The sequence below is a fragment of the Pleurodeles waltl genome, chromosome 4_2, assembly GCF_031143425.1.
Source record: "Pleurodeles waltl isolate 20211129_DDA chromosome 4_2, aPleWal1.hap1.20221129, whole genome shotgun sequence".
In the NCBI taxonomy this organism is placed as follows: Eukaryota; Metazoa; Chordata; class Amphibia; order Caudata; family Salamandridae; genus Pleurodeles; species Pleurodeles waltl.
Window position 1 is genome coordinate 120022614 of NC_090443.1, and position 19548 is coordinate 120042161.

Genomic DNA, 19548 nt, shown 5'->3' on the forward strand with positions numbered 1-19548 from the left:
AAAATCTGTCCTCCCTAGCGCCCCCTTAGTGCACCCAAATCAGCCTCCAATAGATGTGTCTCCTGTAGGATAGCAATGTGTATTCTCTGACGTTTGAGGTGAGTATAAATTTGGTGTCTCTTGCCCTGCGCTGCCATACCCCGCACGTTCCACGTAATTATGTTGTATTCATGCATAATGCGGAATGCACCCTAAACCGTGTCCTGTTGTAAAATATTTGTGTGTGTGTTATGTTCCGGATTTCAGCTCCACCACAAATTGTACTGCTCCATTTCTGAGATTTACTGTAAACTAATAGCTGTAATAATATACTTTGCAGTTTAGATAGACCTAGTAAACATAAACAAAACCATTCCCACCCTCTACCCACCCCTTCAAACCCCTGAAAACTGTGGCATAATTGTACTTTCCTAACTGCCATCCCTGATAACAAAAAAACACAACACACTCCTAACAACGGAAAACTGTATCCATATGGATATCTTCTGGGGAGTCATGGTAGTATTTGGAGGTGTCCCTTGTAAGGGGCCCCCAACATTGAAGCAGAAAGTGAGCGTACCAGCGCTCCCATGGTACCTTGCCGCTCAATTCCCCAGGGCTCAAGGCAAAATGTTACAAGTGTACGGGAAAAGAGGGCTAACCAGCTGATACTTATATTTGAAGGCAGTGTCATTCCTGTCTTACTCAACCCGAGGTCTCAAGGTTCCACTGTAGTGCCGTGGAGCACAAGAAAGAATGAGGCAGTTCCACTGTTCCCTCCTCTGGACAATCACAGTGCATCTGCAGATCGGGTAGTGAGCTTCGGTCACCTCAGCGCCTCCAAAACCGTTGATTCAGAGCTGCCAGAGTCCGAGTCTGTATGGTCGCTTAGATTAGCCTGTAGCACTCCAAAGGAGTTTTGCGTGTTCAAAGTCGTTTCCTTCAACACTTTTGCTCTCTCGGCCGCAGCTTGTCTTTCTGTGGGTTGTGCCTTTGAGCGCTTCCTGGGTCTCCTTCGTGCCGATGACGTGAGCCATGCATCACCATCTCCTGCACCCTCGTGGGATTGTGCCATGGTTCCGATCACCCGTGATCACTCTCAGTTTAGCAGGAAACATCAGGGCATATTTAATATTGTGCTCGCGAAGGCGCTGTTTAATTTTCATATAAGAGTGGCGTTGCCGCTGAACTTCCTGGGTAAAATCCTGCTAGGCAGTGATAGAGGTCCCCTCGTATTGAATAGGTCCTTTACTGCGAAAATGTTGAAGTATCACATCTCGATCTCTGTAGTTTAGGAATCGTGCAATCATCGGTCTAGGCGGTAGTCCCGGAGCTGGTTGTCTCCCCGTGCCCTTTCCACGGAAAATAACTTTTTCGGGGCACCATGCAGTACCTCTTTGATCAGCCATTGCTCCAGGAATAGTTCTGAGTTTTGTCCTTCCGATCTTTCGGGAAATCCCAGAAAGCGAATATTATTGCAGCGCGACCTGCCCTCAGCTTCCTCTGCACGTCTCCAAAGGACCTTCACCTCAGAGTCCAAGCGTTGGATTTGTTTCTGATTCTCTACGACCAGTGGGTCCAGCCCGCCCAGCGTGTCCTCCACTGTTCCAACTCTCTCCGCCAGATTACGGTGATCCACCCTTAGTAGATTGAGGTCTTAGGATACTGTGTCAATTCTGTTTTCTAGCGAAGATTAAGTGTCCATGATCGCTTGCAAGATTTTCTCGAATTGGGCCGAGGGGGCTTGTAGCGTGGTTTCTAGGGATTGTAGACCAGGCATTGTTTGCTGCCCACCCGGGAGCGCCGCGGGTACAGGACGCTCTTCGGCCTTAGCTGACTTGGACTTCCCCGCCATGACCTCCGATCAGGATCTCCCCACTGTGTTCTGGATCGGTGCTCCAGTGCGAGGTCTACGCGCCAAGTTTCTCCAGGGGATCTACACCCACGACCCAATGGAAGACCACTCAGTACGAGCCAGGCCACTCCGCATCAGCAGTAGTCACTACAGGTAGTGAGATTCAGAGTTCAAGAGGCACCCCTCTTTGCAACAACGGTGGTCAGTGTCGAGGCCGATAAACCTGTCAAAGCAGCCTTGTCTTTCTTATTATTTTGTAGCATTTGGGACATTCCAGTGCCCAGATCCGGTGATCATATAAACCTCTTCGTTCCCTCTGTGGGCTAGTGCCTGGTCCCTATTCGGTTAGCCATGGTGGCCTGGTGAACCACTATCAGGCCCTTGGGCTCCTGGGTGTGCTCCCCATATCAGCGGTGTATTGACGAAGGAGGAAGGGTGGGGAGGAAATCCCCGTAGCGCTATTTTGAATTGTTCCAATGTTTGTAGTAGTGCTTTGTTTCCTTGTGCCTCATTTCCCCTCAAATCAGTGTCGCGGGGTGCCCGAAGGGGGGGGAGGGAGTGGGGGCTAAGGAGGGCCTCCCGAATGGTGACAGCCCCCCTTGCTAGCGACCCCCCCAACCACTCACCGCACCTTCTTAGGTCTGAAGTCTTCGATCCTCACGATTGCGGTGCTCCCCAGGGCTCCGCCCCCGGCGTCTCTCACGCACGTGAGCCCCAGGCTTCGACGGCCGGCAAGGCCTTTCCGTGTCGGAGATCCTCAGGGACACGGTAGTCTCTCCGCATCGTCTCCCCGCACGTCAATCGGCTCCTGAGGGGTCTTGCTGGTCCGCGCTGCCGATTTTTACCTCCCCGGGAGCGCCGATCAGGATATTTTGTTGGGCCCGGGACAGAGCCTATGTTTTAGGCCGTTGCGGCCGCCATCTTGGCCCCCCCCCCCTTTCTAGGTTAACATATCTTCTACGCGGCTTCATTACACATTATATTGCAAGCTTTTCATGTTAATATTAATTTTAAAGGTCACACTCCAACATGTCCCACACCTGGAGCATCTCTCCTTTACTTTGTATCTGATTGGTTAACTTGCATCGTTCCACTGCTGCCATGCTATATTTATGCTGGGGTTTGGAAGCTGTACACTGCTACTGGTGCGACCCTGTTACCAGGCCCATCTGTTCCTCATGTTACTTGCCAGGCTCCTCATCCTCCTCACTTGTCAGGTTGTTTGTGTTTTTTAGCTTATTTTTATGAGGACCCAGAAGCTGTACTCTGCCACTGGGTTGCTCGCATTCGTGCCTTCGCACAACAGGTGTAAAATTGTTTTTATTATTAACATTTTGAAAAAGGCCATTAGCGATCCTATAACACTAAATAATAGTAAAAAGACAAAAAGTTAATTGGCCACCAGTACAGCATTTTGCATACTTGCGCAAGATTGCCATGTTTTTTGCATGAACTGCCTTTCTTTTATTTGAAGAAAACCATTAAAAGGCAAGCATGACGGTCACTAGGAGAGACTACAAACATTGACGTATTTATATTTTATTGATATATTAATTAGTACTATTATAAATAAATTGCTTTCTATTGGCTGTTTCACCTTTATTAAATAATTGCAGTCACTGTCTTCTTCCTTATTAACTGTTACGGTCTGCTTATGTTGGTCACCTGTTTCTGGTGTGTCTATTGCAATTTATTATATACAGTTCACTTGCTGTTTTTTATGGACTCTTCATGTATGTCATCTTCCCCAGCTCACTTGAGGATGACTTTCCATGTTTTATTGTTTTTAAGTTCAACTACACTTTCTCTGTATTTATTTAAGTATATCTTGCTCCACTTTATTTATCGCCGTTTCACCACTTGTTCCCACTATATCTCCTCCGGAAGAAACAAGAATATTTTTAAAATGTAGGAAACTGTTGAGAAATATGCAAATAAATGAGAAATACTTTTTCGGGTGAAATAACTTGTTGTGGCCATTTTTGTTGCGTGCAGTTAGTTAGAGCCTGGTAATCATCCTTGCGACCTTGCAAAAGTTAAACAAGTTTTTGGATTTGGTGTCAGCCAGGACCTTTTGATTTTATTGGCTTGGCTGAGGAAATTATGTCAATCATCCAGTATCCAATTGGCTTTACATGGATTACAATACCTGAGAACAACACCTTCTGCCAGAAGGTTTTCCAAAACGGGCTTGGGGGAGGGGTCAATAACGCATAAAAAACCTCAATAGCCAAGGTTTGCTTCAGCCTACACTCTACACAAACATGCTTAATAACTAATTCTCCAGACGATGTTCTGGTGGCATTTGATGACCCTCAGCATTCACTACTAGCCTTCATAGATGAATTGTAACTCTTCAAGGAAGTGTCCCATTTTAGCATTGATCTACAGAAGTCATAGGCCCTTAATCTCCCATTCATGTCTTCCCTCCAGGTGCATTTGGCTAGTGATAGGATCCACTAACATGGGCCTCTTCCTTCATTTCCTACCTTGGGGTACAGAATGCTTCTACTGCTAATGACACAATGGCTCTAAATTACTGCACCTTACTGCGCAAGGTTAAAATGGACTTGGTCAAATAGCAGCCCTGAAAATGACTATTCTTTCTAGGGCCTTATTGCTGTTCCAGACTCTCCCTTACACCACCATCAGGTAAACTCAAAGCACTTCAGGGCAAACTTAAAAGATATGTGTGGGAGGGTCCCCCACATGCACCACATCCTGATCCATCACCCTGCATCCGAGGGGGGCCTGGGGTCCTGAGCCTCACCCAGTACTATCAGGAAGTGTGGCTCCGCTTCATAGTGGAGTGGAGTAGCCCTGAATCAGAGAAGCACTGGTGCTTTATGGCAGTGCGATAGCAGAAGAGCACTTATGGAAAATTTCCTGGCAACATTGAAAACAAATGGCTTGGGGTCTCTACTCCTCCCCTATCACCAGGACTAACCTCACAGTGTGGAACAAGGTGGCCACCCGAAAGGGCCTGACGTTTTTCTTCTTGCTGGTGATGCTCATTTCGGGCAACCTGGACTTCACACCGGGCCTCCACCTGACGCCTTTTTCTCTATGGCAACAAAAGGACAGTAAGGCTACTAGGCAATTCTTCGATATAGAGTCGATCATCTCATTTGACCCTTGAAGATCAATTATGGGCTCCCTGAAACAAAATGCCTTCATTACCTTCAGATCAGACACTGGGTTATACATCGTGCTATCAGGCAAGGGACGCAGAGATCACTTACCCCCTTTAAGAGATGGTTCCTCATGAAGGACGGAGCCAAGGACACCCTTCTTGGACAACCTCCCAGTGGAGAGAAAACCTCAGCATAGGAGTGCTAGGAACAGGACAAATGCGACCACTCATACATAAGGAATAGAGGGCTTGTATTACTGAGCACATCATACTACCCATAACGTGGTGAGTGTAGACACGACCATCAAGATAACAAGATACTGGTACCTTACCCCCGCTACTTTACATAAAGGAAACACGCTCACAGCAACAGCTGCTGGCTGGGCTGTGGAAAGCCGGGCATGCTACTGCATCTCCTGTGGACCAGTCCAAAACTGGTTCCTTACTGGGGTGAAGTTCTGCAGATATCCACACCCATATGAAGACGCAGCTTCCTCATTTCCCAGATTGCATTGTACTTGGCTTTCCCAACCCTTTGACTTATCTGATACAATCCAGTGGAGGTCATTAAATTGGTTTAGCACTGGGCACGACGCTCCAGGCGATACTCTTGCAATGGGGTAAAGACAGAGTCCTACACATACTACAGGGTTGGACAGAATATGGTACATTTTGAGCATGGCAGAACTAACACTCACCGTGACCTAAAACCCTGGAGTCTACCAGGACCTAATGGGCCCATAAATCACCTTACTCTCTAAAGAGTCTAATGAACTGACATGCCTTAAGTATCTTCATAAACTGTGCTTGGTACCCTCGGGAGAAGCACACACCTAGGACAAGCCTCCTCGTAGTTCAGGAGATAATACAACAATTGACCCTCTAGGACCCTGGGGAGATAGACTACAGGGTGATAGGATCATACAGAGCATGCGTTTTAGGAGTGCACATGAGGGTGGCGAGAGGGAACATAGGGGGTAAGTTGAAGGTCTATGTGTTGGGTTTTTCCTTGCTTACTTGACGTAACCTTGTATTTGCCTAGCCGGCACCACATGTACCCAGAATAGGGTGTGAGATTGTGGCAAAAGTGGCAAAAAGATCAGGCTAGGACCTGAATGGCACACCCTCCCTGGTCCAGAATTAGCTTAATGTCATCAGTAACAACAACCAATGCCATCTCTGTAGTACACAAAGGGCGAAAGCCATAAGGTGAATAGTCAACCATGGCATTGTTTTGTAAGTACTTAGATAATTGAAGGTTGACCGCATTTTCTAGAGTTTTGGTGGGGAATGGGAGAAGTGAGATGGGTCTAAAGTTGAAAAGAATGGTGGGGTCAGCAGTGGGTTTCTTTAATAAGTGGATCAACTGGGCTTTTTTCCAAGAGCTAGGCATACAGGCTTGGTCAGGGAAATCATAGAGTGCTCAGTTACACCAAGGAGGATCTATACTTTCACCAGGTCAAAAACAGCAGGGGGCTAAGGGCTGTTGGGCGAGCAAGAGGTAATAAGGGAAATCATAATGGATTGGATATGTTCTGGAATTGTTCTAAAAGGTCACCATTAATAGCCTGCATGAATGTCGAGAACCTAGTAGAAAGATCAGTGGGTGTGACTACAGGGTAATTTAGGTAAATGTCAGAAATCTTGTAAAAAGAGAAACTGGACAGGTCATTGCATAATTGCTGCGAGGGCAGCATTGTTTCATCACACTCATGGATTTAGGAGGCCTTTGATAATCAAGAATGTTTTTTGTTTGCTGTTGCACGTCATGCTTCTTATTTGTTTACGACCTGTATAATGTTGCCCTTATGGCACATCCCTCTATGACTGCTTCTGCATTTGACATCAGATGCGCCACATGGAACATCAGAGGGCTAAACAACCTGAGAAAGGGTAAACAGGTCCTCACATATTTGAACAGACATGGCATCAAGCTAGTTTTTCTGCAAGAAACTCATCTAGCACCCCCCGTGACCAGCACCTTTGCTGCACAATGGGATGGCAATCTCTATTTCTCCTACAACTGCTTGTACTCTAGGGAAGTGTGTATCCTTATCCATAAAAGTCTGCCATTCGTGTGCCATCGGACGCTGTTTGACCCTGGGGGGGTGCTATCTAATTGTTCGGGGGACTCTGCTTGATCTTCCTGTTTTACTGATGAATGTCTATGCACCCAACACATATTCCCCTGAGTTTTTTTATGACTGGTTGGCACAAATGGGGCGCTTCCAATCTGACCATATTCTACTAGGCGGCGACCTCAACCTCACCTTTCAACGACATTGAGACACTACGGGCTCCTCCGGCTCCGCTAAGCCTTGCTCTCAGAAAGCATTGCATACCCTGTTGGACACCTATCAACTTAGTAATGCCTGGTGCGCCCGCAGCTCTTCTGCTACGGCCTACTCTTTTTATTCGAGTCCTCATAATGTGTGGTCCCAAATTGATCATTGGTATGGAACTCCACCCGTGTTCTTTTGAATTACAGGGATCTCTCTCTTACATTATCGAACTAAACCCCAGTACTGGCATCCCTGCGTATCCTGTCCCGGACCCCTCCACTATGCTCATGGCGCTTCCCCACTAATGTGCTACACGATGACGTGTTTCGCTCTGAAACTCATCATCTTAGCGATGCCTGACGCACCCGCAGCCCTTCCACTACTGCCTACTCCTTTTATTCGAGTCCTCAGAATGTGTGGTCTCAAATTGATCATTGGTACGTAACTCCAGCCGTGCTCCTTTGGTTTACAGGGATCTCCCCTCTACATTATCAGACCACTCCTCAGTACTGGCATCCCTTTGCGTCCCGTCCCGGACCACGCCACTCTACTCATGGTGCATCCCAATTAATGCGCTACACGTTGATGTATTTCGCTCTGGGCTGTGCGAGGTCATATCTGGGTATTTTACTCTCAATACTGTTGGCTCGGGGCGCGGCCACAGTCCATAGCGGGCGTGCGTGCTGCATTCCTACTGTGCTTTACTTTCTCGCTTGAGGCCCCAAATTGGGCATGGTGCCTCGGCGAGTTTTGGGCGCGGCTCGCGCCCTCAATATTTACTTGGGCACCTTCCCCCACACTCCCCACGTACCTGGTGAGCCTGTCCTTTTTCTTCTTTCTTTTCTTTTTCTTCCTTTCCTCGTGTTTTTATGTGCATATTCAGCAGCCATGTTCTTTCTTTTTTCCAGCATGCCTTCTTTTTTCCTGCATGCCTTAGGAACCTTTTTCAACATGGTGTCCTTTTCTCTATATGCGCCTATGTTTCTTTCCTAATCCAATATGGTGACTTTCTACTTCCTATTGGTCATTTCCTGTTCTTTGGTATATAAGGTGAGTGATTCTTGTTCTCCTTGCACTGCAACACTTCCTTTGGCCGTGATCTTCGCTCCTGCTACTTTTTTCTCCAGTTATTTTTCCTCACCTGTTCCAGCTTCTTCCAGTATTGTTTTTTCCTGTTGAAAAACTTACCTTTTGCTTCTTTTTGTTCCAGGGAGTTCCTGCTTTAGAGGTTTTTCCCTTTGTGTTTTTTTCCTCTGGGACTCCTTCTGGAGGGTATGGACTGCTTTTTAGCATTTCTCTGTCGGCAGCACCGTGGCTACCAGAAAGGGCCCCCCTTACCTGGTTCAAGGCAGAACCTGCAAGAATCAAGACCTTTCTTCAGTTCCAGTGGGCCAAAGACATAAACGACAAGTAGCCTGTGACAAATACTAGCACAGTTCAAACACATGCTACTCTTTGGGAGGCATTCAAAGCATACATCAGAGGGGTATGCATTGCCAAACGCACTGGGGTCCTATGCTCTATTAGAGGATACCTCACTAGAATGGAACGTGAACTGCAAGCCCTAGATCAACAGTCCATTATGATGCCAATTCCCCTATCCCCCCAATAAGGCCTCCTTGCTACGAGACTTTAGAGAGGCCGATGACCGTGAAGTGGTGTACCTTGGTAGGTACAATACGGCACGCCAATATGGCGAGGGGGAGAGACCTGGCCGTATGGTCACCAATTTGCTGAAACCTTTTTACCAATCATCCTACTCTCCAGAGGGATGATGGGAACATGGCATCGGAGTTCTCAGCCATCCTCTCCACCTTTAGGGCCTATTATCATCCTTTAATACTGTGTGGACCGGCTCGGCCTTTGGCGAGCTCACAGATTATTTGGCCGAGGTTGCCATGGTGTGGTTGGACACCGGCCAACAGCAGTTTTTGGCCTATCCCATTACTCCTGAGGAGGTTTCTCAGGCCACCGACTCGCTTGGCAGCTCCAAGGCCCCTGGAACTGATGGCTTTACAGGTGCTTTCTATGGGGCATATAAGGAGGTCCTTATCCCACATTTGCTGGAGATTTACGCGGAGTCTCTTGATCAGGATGTCCTCCCTCCTTCTATGTGGGAAGCCTTGATTGTACTCCTCCTTAAGCCAGGGAAACCACCACATCATTGCACATCATATTGTCCACTGTCCCTCCTCAACCATGACTACAAGATCTTGGCCAAAAAATTGGCTACACACCTATCCCATTTATTAAACAATATAATTGCCCCCATGCAATCTGGATTCATGCCTCGCCGCTCTACTTTGACCAACCTGTACACTGTCTTTGCTGTCCTTAACCAAATAGCCCCTGAGGCCCTGGCTGCGTTGGTTTTGTTGCATGCCAAAAAGGCTTTTGATTCCCTTGAGTGGCCTTTTCTTTCTGCTATACTTTGTAAACTAGGTATGCCGCAAGGCTTTTTAAACCTGGTCGCACTACTGAACGGATCCCCTTCCACCAGGATCCGGGTTAACAGGGCAATCTCAGAGCCATTCACATTGGCCCGTGGTACTCATCAGGGTTGCCCCTTTTCTCCCCTTTTGTTTATTCTTTTCCTCGGCCTTTTGGTCCGCCATTTCCGCCATGGCCTCCTTCTTGCCACACTCCATGCAGATGACATCCTATTATTCACCTGCGAGTCGAGCACCAATCTTACCCCATTGATCGAGGAGGCGGTCAGGTTGGGCCTTTTCTCCGGCTTGTCCATTAACTGGAGCAAGTCTGAGCTTTTCCCCCTAGCTGATGCCACCACACCCTGCCCACTACCATATACCGTGTTATGGAAGGATGACACCACTAAATATCTCAGTATCCACCTCCATAGAAGCAGCCCTGAAGTCATACAGCGCAACTATGGCCCAGCAATCACTAAGCTTGCCACTCAAATTGACAGATGGATCACCTTACCCCTATCTCTCGTGTGTCGGGTTGCTATAATCAAGATGCTGGTGCTCCCTCATTTTTTATATTTGTTCCTTAATATTCCAATAGCTCGCACTAATCATTTTTTGACACAACGCATAGCCTCCTTAGTCGCTTGGTCCGGGCCGGTCAGCATCCTTGTGTGCGCTGGTCGACTTTGACACTCCCATTTGAGCCTGGTGGCTTTGGGGTACCTGACTTCTTTTTGTATTACCTAGTGGCTCAGGCACATTTTGCCTACCACTGGTACTACCTCGATAACAGGATTCAGTATCTTAAGCCGGAGCGATCACAGTCCCCCGTATTGTCACTTTGTGTCCTCCTTCTACAGGGTGTCCCTAGAATCCCCACCGAAATACAGACTCTCCCCACCACTTACTGCTCCTGGGCCAGGCTTTGTCGATATTTGGGCTTCGACTCCCTCTACTCACATCCACCTTTCCGACAATCCATGGCTTCCACTCACATGTTAAAAGTTGACTCAGCGTGTTCTCTTCTCTTTGCAACTGCATACGATCGGCAAATTGTTTGTGAGTTCCAGCCTCTACCCTGTGGCGGAGGTTATGGAAGGGGGCCAGACTTCCCATATGGAGAGGTTCATTTCACATAGACTCTATAGTACCCTGTGATCAACACTGCCTACATAGCCCGCAGAGCCGGGGAACTTTGCCTCACTGTTTTTGATCATTACTGCCCCAGATAGCTTACATTTAATCTTTCGACTCTACCACTCCTCGATGCAGCTTAGACCTAGTGGCCCACAAAAATCTAGGGTGTCCTGGGAAAGGGATATCGGTGGCCCTCTTCCAGGCAAAGTCTGGTATCACGGTTGCATACAAACCAGGCCGGTATCTAACAACTACTGTCACAAATTGCTGAACTTTAAGTTTTTGTATCCCGCATCTACCACTCCACGTGTCCTCGCCAAACCTGACCCCACACAATCACATCAATGCCCGAAGTACAGGCAGACTTCGCAGATTTCATCCATCCGACATCCTGGCATACTGGGGGGGTATGTACTCTGCAGTGTCCCAGATGGTGGGCCAGGAGCTTGACCCTGACCTCCTCATGGCTTTGCTGAGCTATGTCAAACCACTTCCAAAATCCATACGGAGGTCCATCGCCAAAGGTCTGTTGCTGGCCAAGCGTTGGATCGCCCTCCACGGGGTTAGTGGTATCCATCCCACTTTAGATGCTTGGCTGCGAGATCTCACATACTGCAACACCACCAGTGAGCTATATGCCTCATTACAGCCATTGACATCCCGCCCGAAGGACATTTGGCAACCCCTGTGCACCTCTCTCCAGGCGCAGGTGTCTGATTCTTCTGACGCACACAGCAACCCCACCTCTGGGCAAAATGGTGGCTAGTCGCCACACTCTGGTGTCGTTTCTAGCTTTGGTGTTCCACTTGACACACTGTAAATTGCTGATGATGTCTAAAAGTGATTTAATTGCTTGTATTGACGTGTTTCACTGCTTGATCGTGCTCATGTCATCTTTGTTGTTTCTACGCTTTGTGTGATATTGCTTTTTTGTTCTGGCACAAAACTAGAAATAAAATAAAGTTTTAAAAAAGGAATGTTTTTTGTGAGGAATTTTGGCTTTTTTGATTTTAGTAGCTTAATACATGGCATGGGTAGTGTTAAAAGGTTTGTATTTATAACTTTTTGTAATAAATCCATATCAGAAACATCATACTCTTTTGTCCAGTTGTGCCCTATGCGCCTGCACACACCTTTGGCCTCTATTAATTGCTAATTATACAATGGTGCTGCAGGGTGCTTTATATGAAAGTTAGTAGGCCTGCATGGAAACATTTTATACACTGCTGCGGTAATCCATGTGCTGAATTCACTAGCATTGGTAGATATCTCTTTAAAGCAAAATTTTGGAAAGCAGCACAGAAATTGTGGGTAGTCTGAGCCCAACAATCAGAGGTCTGCTGTTTGAGAGGGGGAAGAGGAGGAGTCATATTTGCAGGCTGAGTATTAAGGAATGAGACTGCTAGGTAGTCAGTCCAAATTCAAGATGGAGGAGTTAATATCTGGTAAAAAAGAGTAATTTGCAAAAACATGGGCCAGGATATTTCTCTGCACTGTGAGTACCAACTGTTTAAGACCCATAGCGGTAAGGGCACCTAACAGATGGGTAGTTTCTGAGAGAGTACTATTTTCAAGATGAAAACGTAGGTCAGTTAAAAAGCGAAAAGTGGCTTTCTTCAGTGTGTATGGAGCTAAGGATAATGTAATCTTTTAACAGAAATTAGCTCTAAGTCCAGGGGTGGCAATAGTACAAAGCTCCAGAGAAAGATGCAGAAGGACAGAAGTTTAGAGAGAAAAGTAGGGTTTCAACTGAGACACAGTTTTTGGTATCTGTAAGAAACTGGGTTATTATGTGGGGTAAGTGACTGCCTATCTAAAGTAATAATCACAACCTTTTTATTGGCAAACTGTCAAAGTTACTAAGTTAACCTAAACTCATTCCTGTTATAGCTATGGCACAGATTATAATGGCTTAAATTAGGGCAAGGTGTAAAGTATTTATGCAGGATCAAAACAGTAATAAAGTAACAATTCAAAACAATAAAAATCCGAAACTCAAATAGATAAATTGAGTCAACTTCAAGAAACCAAATGACAAAAGTCCAGTAAGTGGAACCAAAGATGTGACTTTTTAAAGTTTGAAAGTTTGAAATGGAAATAGTGCTAAAAAGAACAAAGCACCAATGATAGTCAATAGTCATGCTAAACCTTGACCTAGGTGCAATTTGAGGCTGACTGCGATTGGGCATGGATCACATGCACCAACTAGGATCGTCGTGGTCAAAATTTTTATCTTCTTACTTGGTGCTTCACACTTCTAAAGCCTCCCAGGACCTCATGGGGGCGCTCAGAGACTCAAAGGGTTTCAAGTAGAGGCCAACAAGAAAGACCAGTCCATGTCTAGTTGCCATTGGTCAACTGGATACTTCCAGAAAAAGTCTCTTGTGGTTTGTTGTTTCCTCTGTATTCACAAAGGAAGTTAGCCAACTGACCCTTTAAGTCCATTCCTTTGTCTTGAGTACAAGAGGGAGGAGGTCCTGCCCTTCAGGGCTCCTCTCAGGTCACAGACGGCAGGCACAGACTAGTTCCTGTTTGCCTTACTGCAAACTGGCCAAACTGCCATGTGTAAGGGCATTTTCATGGTCTCAAAAAGTCTTCAGCCACACTAAATCTGAGCTCTATGGTCTGGGGTGTGTGTAAGACATGTACTATGATAATCCTAGAGTCCTCTCACATCAAACACTAGCACCAGCACAGGCAGGCACGGTACCCACAACATACCCAGAGATAGACTTCTGATTGGAAAAAGCAGGGTGCTCTAGCAACCCGACAGTGGATATACAAAAATCGCCTTGGCACCCTATTATATCCCCTTCGAGTGTACCCCAATGTGCTATGTGTGGCTCAACAGATCTGTCAAGCAGGATTTGATATTGTGCTGTCAAAAGGAGGCCCTCAGCCCCCACCCGGCATGTTATGCTGATCTCAGAGGAGTAATTTCTGTCCATTCAGGTCCACCTATTGTTTGATCATGGTAGACATTTCACACCTGTGCAAGGCGAATCACTGTCTGGAAAAAGATGGATAGCAAATGCCCTTCAGGAACTTTAGGCAGGGAAACAGAAACTTTCTAAAAGTTACTTTTCCTTACCATTTATTAAAAATATGCTTTCACCATAAAAAATGGACTTTTAATAACTAGTAAAATAGTTGTTTAATTATTTTTCTAGCTGGTCCCATTATCACGATACAGTATTAGTATTTAATATCACTTCCCAGTGTTTCTCTATGGGCCAGTCAGTCTCCTACAGTGAAAAATGCTTTTGGGTACTAGTCATTGAAAGGGTATGTAAACATTACATTTCTACATGCTCTACTTTTAAATAACATGCGCCCTGGCTTGTAGTCTACAAGGCCTGTATATGGGTAACTTATTAATATTTAAAAGAGAAGTTTTGACCTGTCAAAAGGGTTTAACGGGAAAAGGATTTGACAGGTATAACATATGCTTGCACTGCCACTGTAGTGGGAGGCACAATAGCTGCTGCAGTTCAACAGTGGTATTTAACTTTGAGGCCCTGGGTAGACTTTGTCCCACATACTAGGGACTTATAGGAAAGTTAAGGATGCCAATTAAGAGTATGCAAATTCAACCATCTTTAAAGGGGGAGCATTGACCCTGTACTAAGACAGAAAGTGCTGAGAGTTCTAAAGCCAGCAAAAATAGGGTCCAGTAGAAGAGAAAATGTCTGCTGTGTCGCTCTAAAACCAGATGACATTATCCACGCCAGGTTATCAATATTGCTCAAAAATGATCACGCAATAACCACAGAGACTCTTTACTGTCTACTGAACCCTAAGTCACTGATCCCAACTGACCTGTGTGTCCACTTATACCCCATTGTGTAACACCATCAAACAAATCTTTAATAAACGACGGTCAATTCTTTAAAGCTGTGGATGCAAGATACCCAAACCCTTGTTTGCGTTCAAAAGCACTAGGAATATCAGGGACTTAGTGGTTGATACTGAATCCAGACAGAGTATCTTATGGCATCTTCCACCAGTACAGGGACACAACCCGTGTGGTAACTGTTCTCTCTGTTCATTGACTAAACGGGTAGATTTTCTAGATCTGGAACCCATTGGCGTTTGGCACCTTACTAAACATACTAATTGCAACACCTGTGATTACATGCCCTTGCAATTTGCGTTATATAGGGATGACGACGAGACCAGTCAGGGTTCGAATCAATGAACACCGTAGTAACATCAGGTGCAGATGCACTTCTACAAAACTGAGGACACGCTACATGGACATTAAACACTCAACCGACGACCTAAGCTGGGTCGTTCTTGAGGCATTTGATGATCCTAGAATCAATCATCCCGGTCTATTAGAAAAGGAACAACGTTGGTTCTTCAAGCTCAAAACTCATATTAGCAGTTTAAATGATGAGATACAATCGATGAATTTCTGCTCTAGTGTGTAATGGCCCAGACTAACAGTAAAAGGATGTTTGGACATACTGCTATTGCAAGACTTGAGGTGTCTCCTCTTTCCTAGGCACCATACTGTACCTTTTTGTCAGTTACTCATTGTACCTGAATGACTCATTATACCTATCCTTGTAGTTATTCATTTTATAATTATTCACTCCTTCATTGTGCTCCTGGGCATACTCACGATCATTTATTTATGATGTAGAATCTCTCCTTTTGGTGGCTTTCGTTATGTATTCTACATTGGTAATCCAGTGTAACAATGGTTCCCACACTATCTTCATGTGTGCCCATTAACTTCCTCTGTTACTGTTGCAACCTCTTTTGGTGCACCCGCTATCATCAGGTACATCTAATACCCCATTCCGTTCTTGTAAAACTAGATACGGAACCGTGACCACCACTGTGACTATGGTTGCTTAGCTACCGAGTTTCCAGTCCTTCCTCTGTTTCTAGGCCCGGGGTTTGTTTTGAACCAGCTTGCTTCAGAGTCCCTCCTCTGATAGGTCCTCCTCTGATTGGTCCGTGGGCGGCACCTCAGCATTTAACCCGGCAGTCCTGACGTTTCCGCTACTTCCGGGTGTGCGGCTGCAGGTAGGTCTCCCAGCAGGGGCCTCGTGACAAATCGTAAGTACGAACCTGTTCTCCCCCTCCGACCGTTTCCTCCCTCTTTTGCTGGAATGTCTTTGGGGGTTATTCTAACTTTGGAGGAGGTGTTAATCCGTCCCAAAAGTGACGGAAAAGTGACGGATTTACCACCAGCCATATTACGAGTCCATTATATCCTATGGAACTCGTAATACGGCTGGTGGTATATCCGTCACTTTACCGTCACTTTTGGGACGGATTAACACTGCTCCAAAGTTAGAATAACCCCCTTTGTGTTCCGTTAAGCAAGACGGGTTCCCTTATTTTAAAGGGATTTGGTACTAATAACTTCTGTATGATTCTTTCTTTGATGCCACATTGAGCATCTCTGCTTACTGTGCTCCAGATTTTTGGGGCTAGTTTTTTTAACAACACAGCATTGACACTCCATGACGTTTTACCTACATTTGGATGATGTTTGAATCTGATCTCCCTGTGCTCAGTTATATTTAGTTGCATATATCTACCATGATTGATTTTATTAAAGGGGACGACAGTCTCTCGGCCAGCATTCTACCGATGATGCCCTTTTCTTAATATAGGAGGGTAAGCTCTTTATTATTTGCTTGACTTTTTGAGGCAACTAAGGGGGTTTTGATGGTTTCATGAAATGCCATAGACGTCACACTCAGCATGACAGCATGCCATCACTGATTATTATAACATTGGGTTGACTTCTGTTGTTTAATACATACTTTTGTCACTTTATGCTGTATGTTGTGATTTGTTTTTTCTCTCCAGGTCTATACCGATTGTGACGTTTTTTGCGTAGCTTTTATTTTAAGTTTCTGTTTGTTTATATGCTTACACCCATTTTTGTTTTTTTGAGTAGCTAAGGTTTTTGTGGCCCTGATGAAACGACATTTGATCCTCAGGGACACCCAAGGTGTGAAACATGTTGACCTATAGTTAGGGCTAGAGTCAATGTCCTTTTGCCCCACACGTTGTTGGTTAGAGTAGAGGAACATTACTTCCTTCATACTCCCTCCTGTTTTTAACCTTGACTGAGACCCATCATTTACAATAAATTTGTTTCAGTGTGGTTCTCGAGCCAATTTTATTGTTTCTAGCTCTCTGTTCTTTACAGTAGGTCTGAATTTTTTTCTACTTATCTTCTTGGCACGCACTTCAAAAAGATTTCCGGCATGGAGCCCCCTCGCTGGGCCCGTTGGGCATTGCAGCGCCAACCCGACGAGGAGCAGACCCGAGGATGAAGCATGACATCCAGTGGATGTGTGAGGGTTCTAGCTTCTAAATTTAGAAGTGCCTCTGTGTTTTCTGCCTTCTACTTAAGAACAGTGTACCTGTTTTGATTTCCATATTCAAAGTAGCCTGCATTACACACAAAGCCTTGCACCGTAGAAGAACAAATAAACACAAAATTGACCTTCCAAAGTAAATATGCGATACTGCTTAGTGAACACTATGGCCCTCATTAGGAGTCTGGTGGTCTTAAGACCACCAGACCCCCGGTGGCGGTCTCACCGGTCTGCCAAATTACAGTTTGGCGGTTTGTTTGATGCCAAACTGCCAATACTCAGCCCGTCCCGGCGTTTTTCCACAGTCAGCCGGGCTCAAGGTGAGTACCTCGAGCCCGGCAGACAGTGTAATACCGCTAGCAGTATTACGACGCAGAAATCTGTCAGCATTTTTCTGGGCGTCGCACTGCCAGAAAAAGCTGTCGGTCTTGTATCCCGGTGACCGGAATCTGCATTAATGTCACTAGGATACTCCAGCACACACGTCCACATACCCACACACATACACCCACATACTCCCACACACAACCACCCCCCCACTCACCCACGCACTCGCATCATACTCCCCCTTCACACTAACATACATACACAAACACCGCACTCACGCATGCATTCACTCCCCCACTCCTTACAGTGCATACATACATTTACACCCCCCTCCAGTGCATACATAAATTCCCCCCTCCCTCCCCCCTGCACCGCATAGACGCACACATTCTACCCGTTCACTCACACAGACATGCACCCACTCCCCTGTCCACTCACACAAACATGCATCCCCCTCCCCGGTCCACTTACATACACATGCACACGCATACATGCACTCCCCCTTCCATCCGCTCAATCGCACTCACGCACTCAATCGCTCATACCCACATGACGCACTCATGAACTCACCCCCTCCCAATCCACAAACACTCACCCACCCCATCCACAAACACTCACATCCGACCCCGTCTACAACCACTCACACACACAAACACACACCAACAGACATCCCCCTCCGCACATTCACGACATTCACACATGCATTCACACACTCACACACGCACACACAAACACCCCCCTCCCCAGTCGGACGATCCATTTACCTCATCCGTCAAGGAGATCGTCTGGGAGGGGTCGGGTTCCGGCGCTTTCACCGCTAGAAGCACTCCGCCATCAGAACACCTCCAAGCCGTATTACGGAACATAATATGGCATGTGGCATCCTTTTGGCATGGCGGTGCTGGCCGTGGAACCGCCTCTTTACCTCTGACTGCCAGCACAACTGGTGTTGGAATTCCACCCGATCCTAAATCAGTCATAATAGGACGATCTTAAGACCGCCAGGAGAGGCGATCTTTCGGCGCCTGCGGCTTAGGCGGTCTTACGAGAAGATCACCAAAGTCATAATGAGAGCCAATGTCACATATGCAAAAATACTTTTCTAGTCTTGTCTGGGTTGGGACAGAAGAGCAGGTGTAAGCATGGTAAAACTGAAGCAAACATTAGCGGTAAGCTATGCATTTATGAGGCAGAGTAAAGGACACTTGATAATTTCCTGCTATTCTGTTTCCTGCCACATGCTGTATTGATCTCAGACTCTCACGTAACGGAGACATTAGACCCTTTCAGAATGCCATTGCACCATCATCTCCTTTATTAAAGCTCCTAGCAAATTATCTGGGTTATTAGAGGTGCTAGATGCTAGGCATTTCGCTCCACTAGATACATTTTATCTTAAATATGACTGTTCATTGCATTCCCTAATCTGTCTTGGCTCTGATAATTTTCTTTTTTGTAGTTTTTTATTTTGTTCTTAGAATTTATTTTGTAATCCCGCCCATTATATAAAGTGTTGTACATAAGGGTAAGGTTTGGTATCAGACCAGGGCCAGCTTTAGCGCTGGTGGCATCCGGTGCAACAATGTTTGTAGGCACCCCCCAATGACCACCTCCCCCACAGATTCCCTCACTACCACCCTTTAACAGTGCCCCTCACGTCTCCATAACCACTCTTTCAGATGCATTTAATTTGTTTTATAGCACCACTCATACTATTGTAGGGTGTCAGAGTACTTTACATCACACACACATTACAAAGAGGCAACCATGATACATGTGTAAATCAGTGTATGAGAAATGTTACACAAGGCAGAGGACTACAGGATGTGGGAGTCACTTGTCATCCATACTGGCAGGCAGCAGTTCTCTTTAGTAATAAAAATTGATTTCTACTCAAATGGACCCTTTTGACAACATTCGGTTAATGAAAGACTGGGGGGGGGGGATCATAACGCTCTAATCTATACCTTGCAGTTTGCATGCAGCGCCTTGATGACAGTTAATTACTCACTCTTCTATATCAGGATATTCATTTATATACTGCGAGCAACAA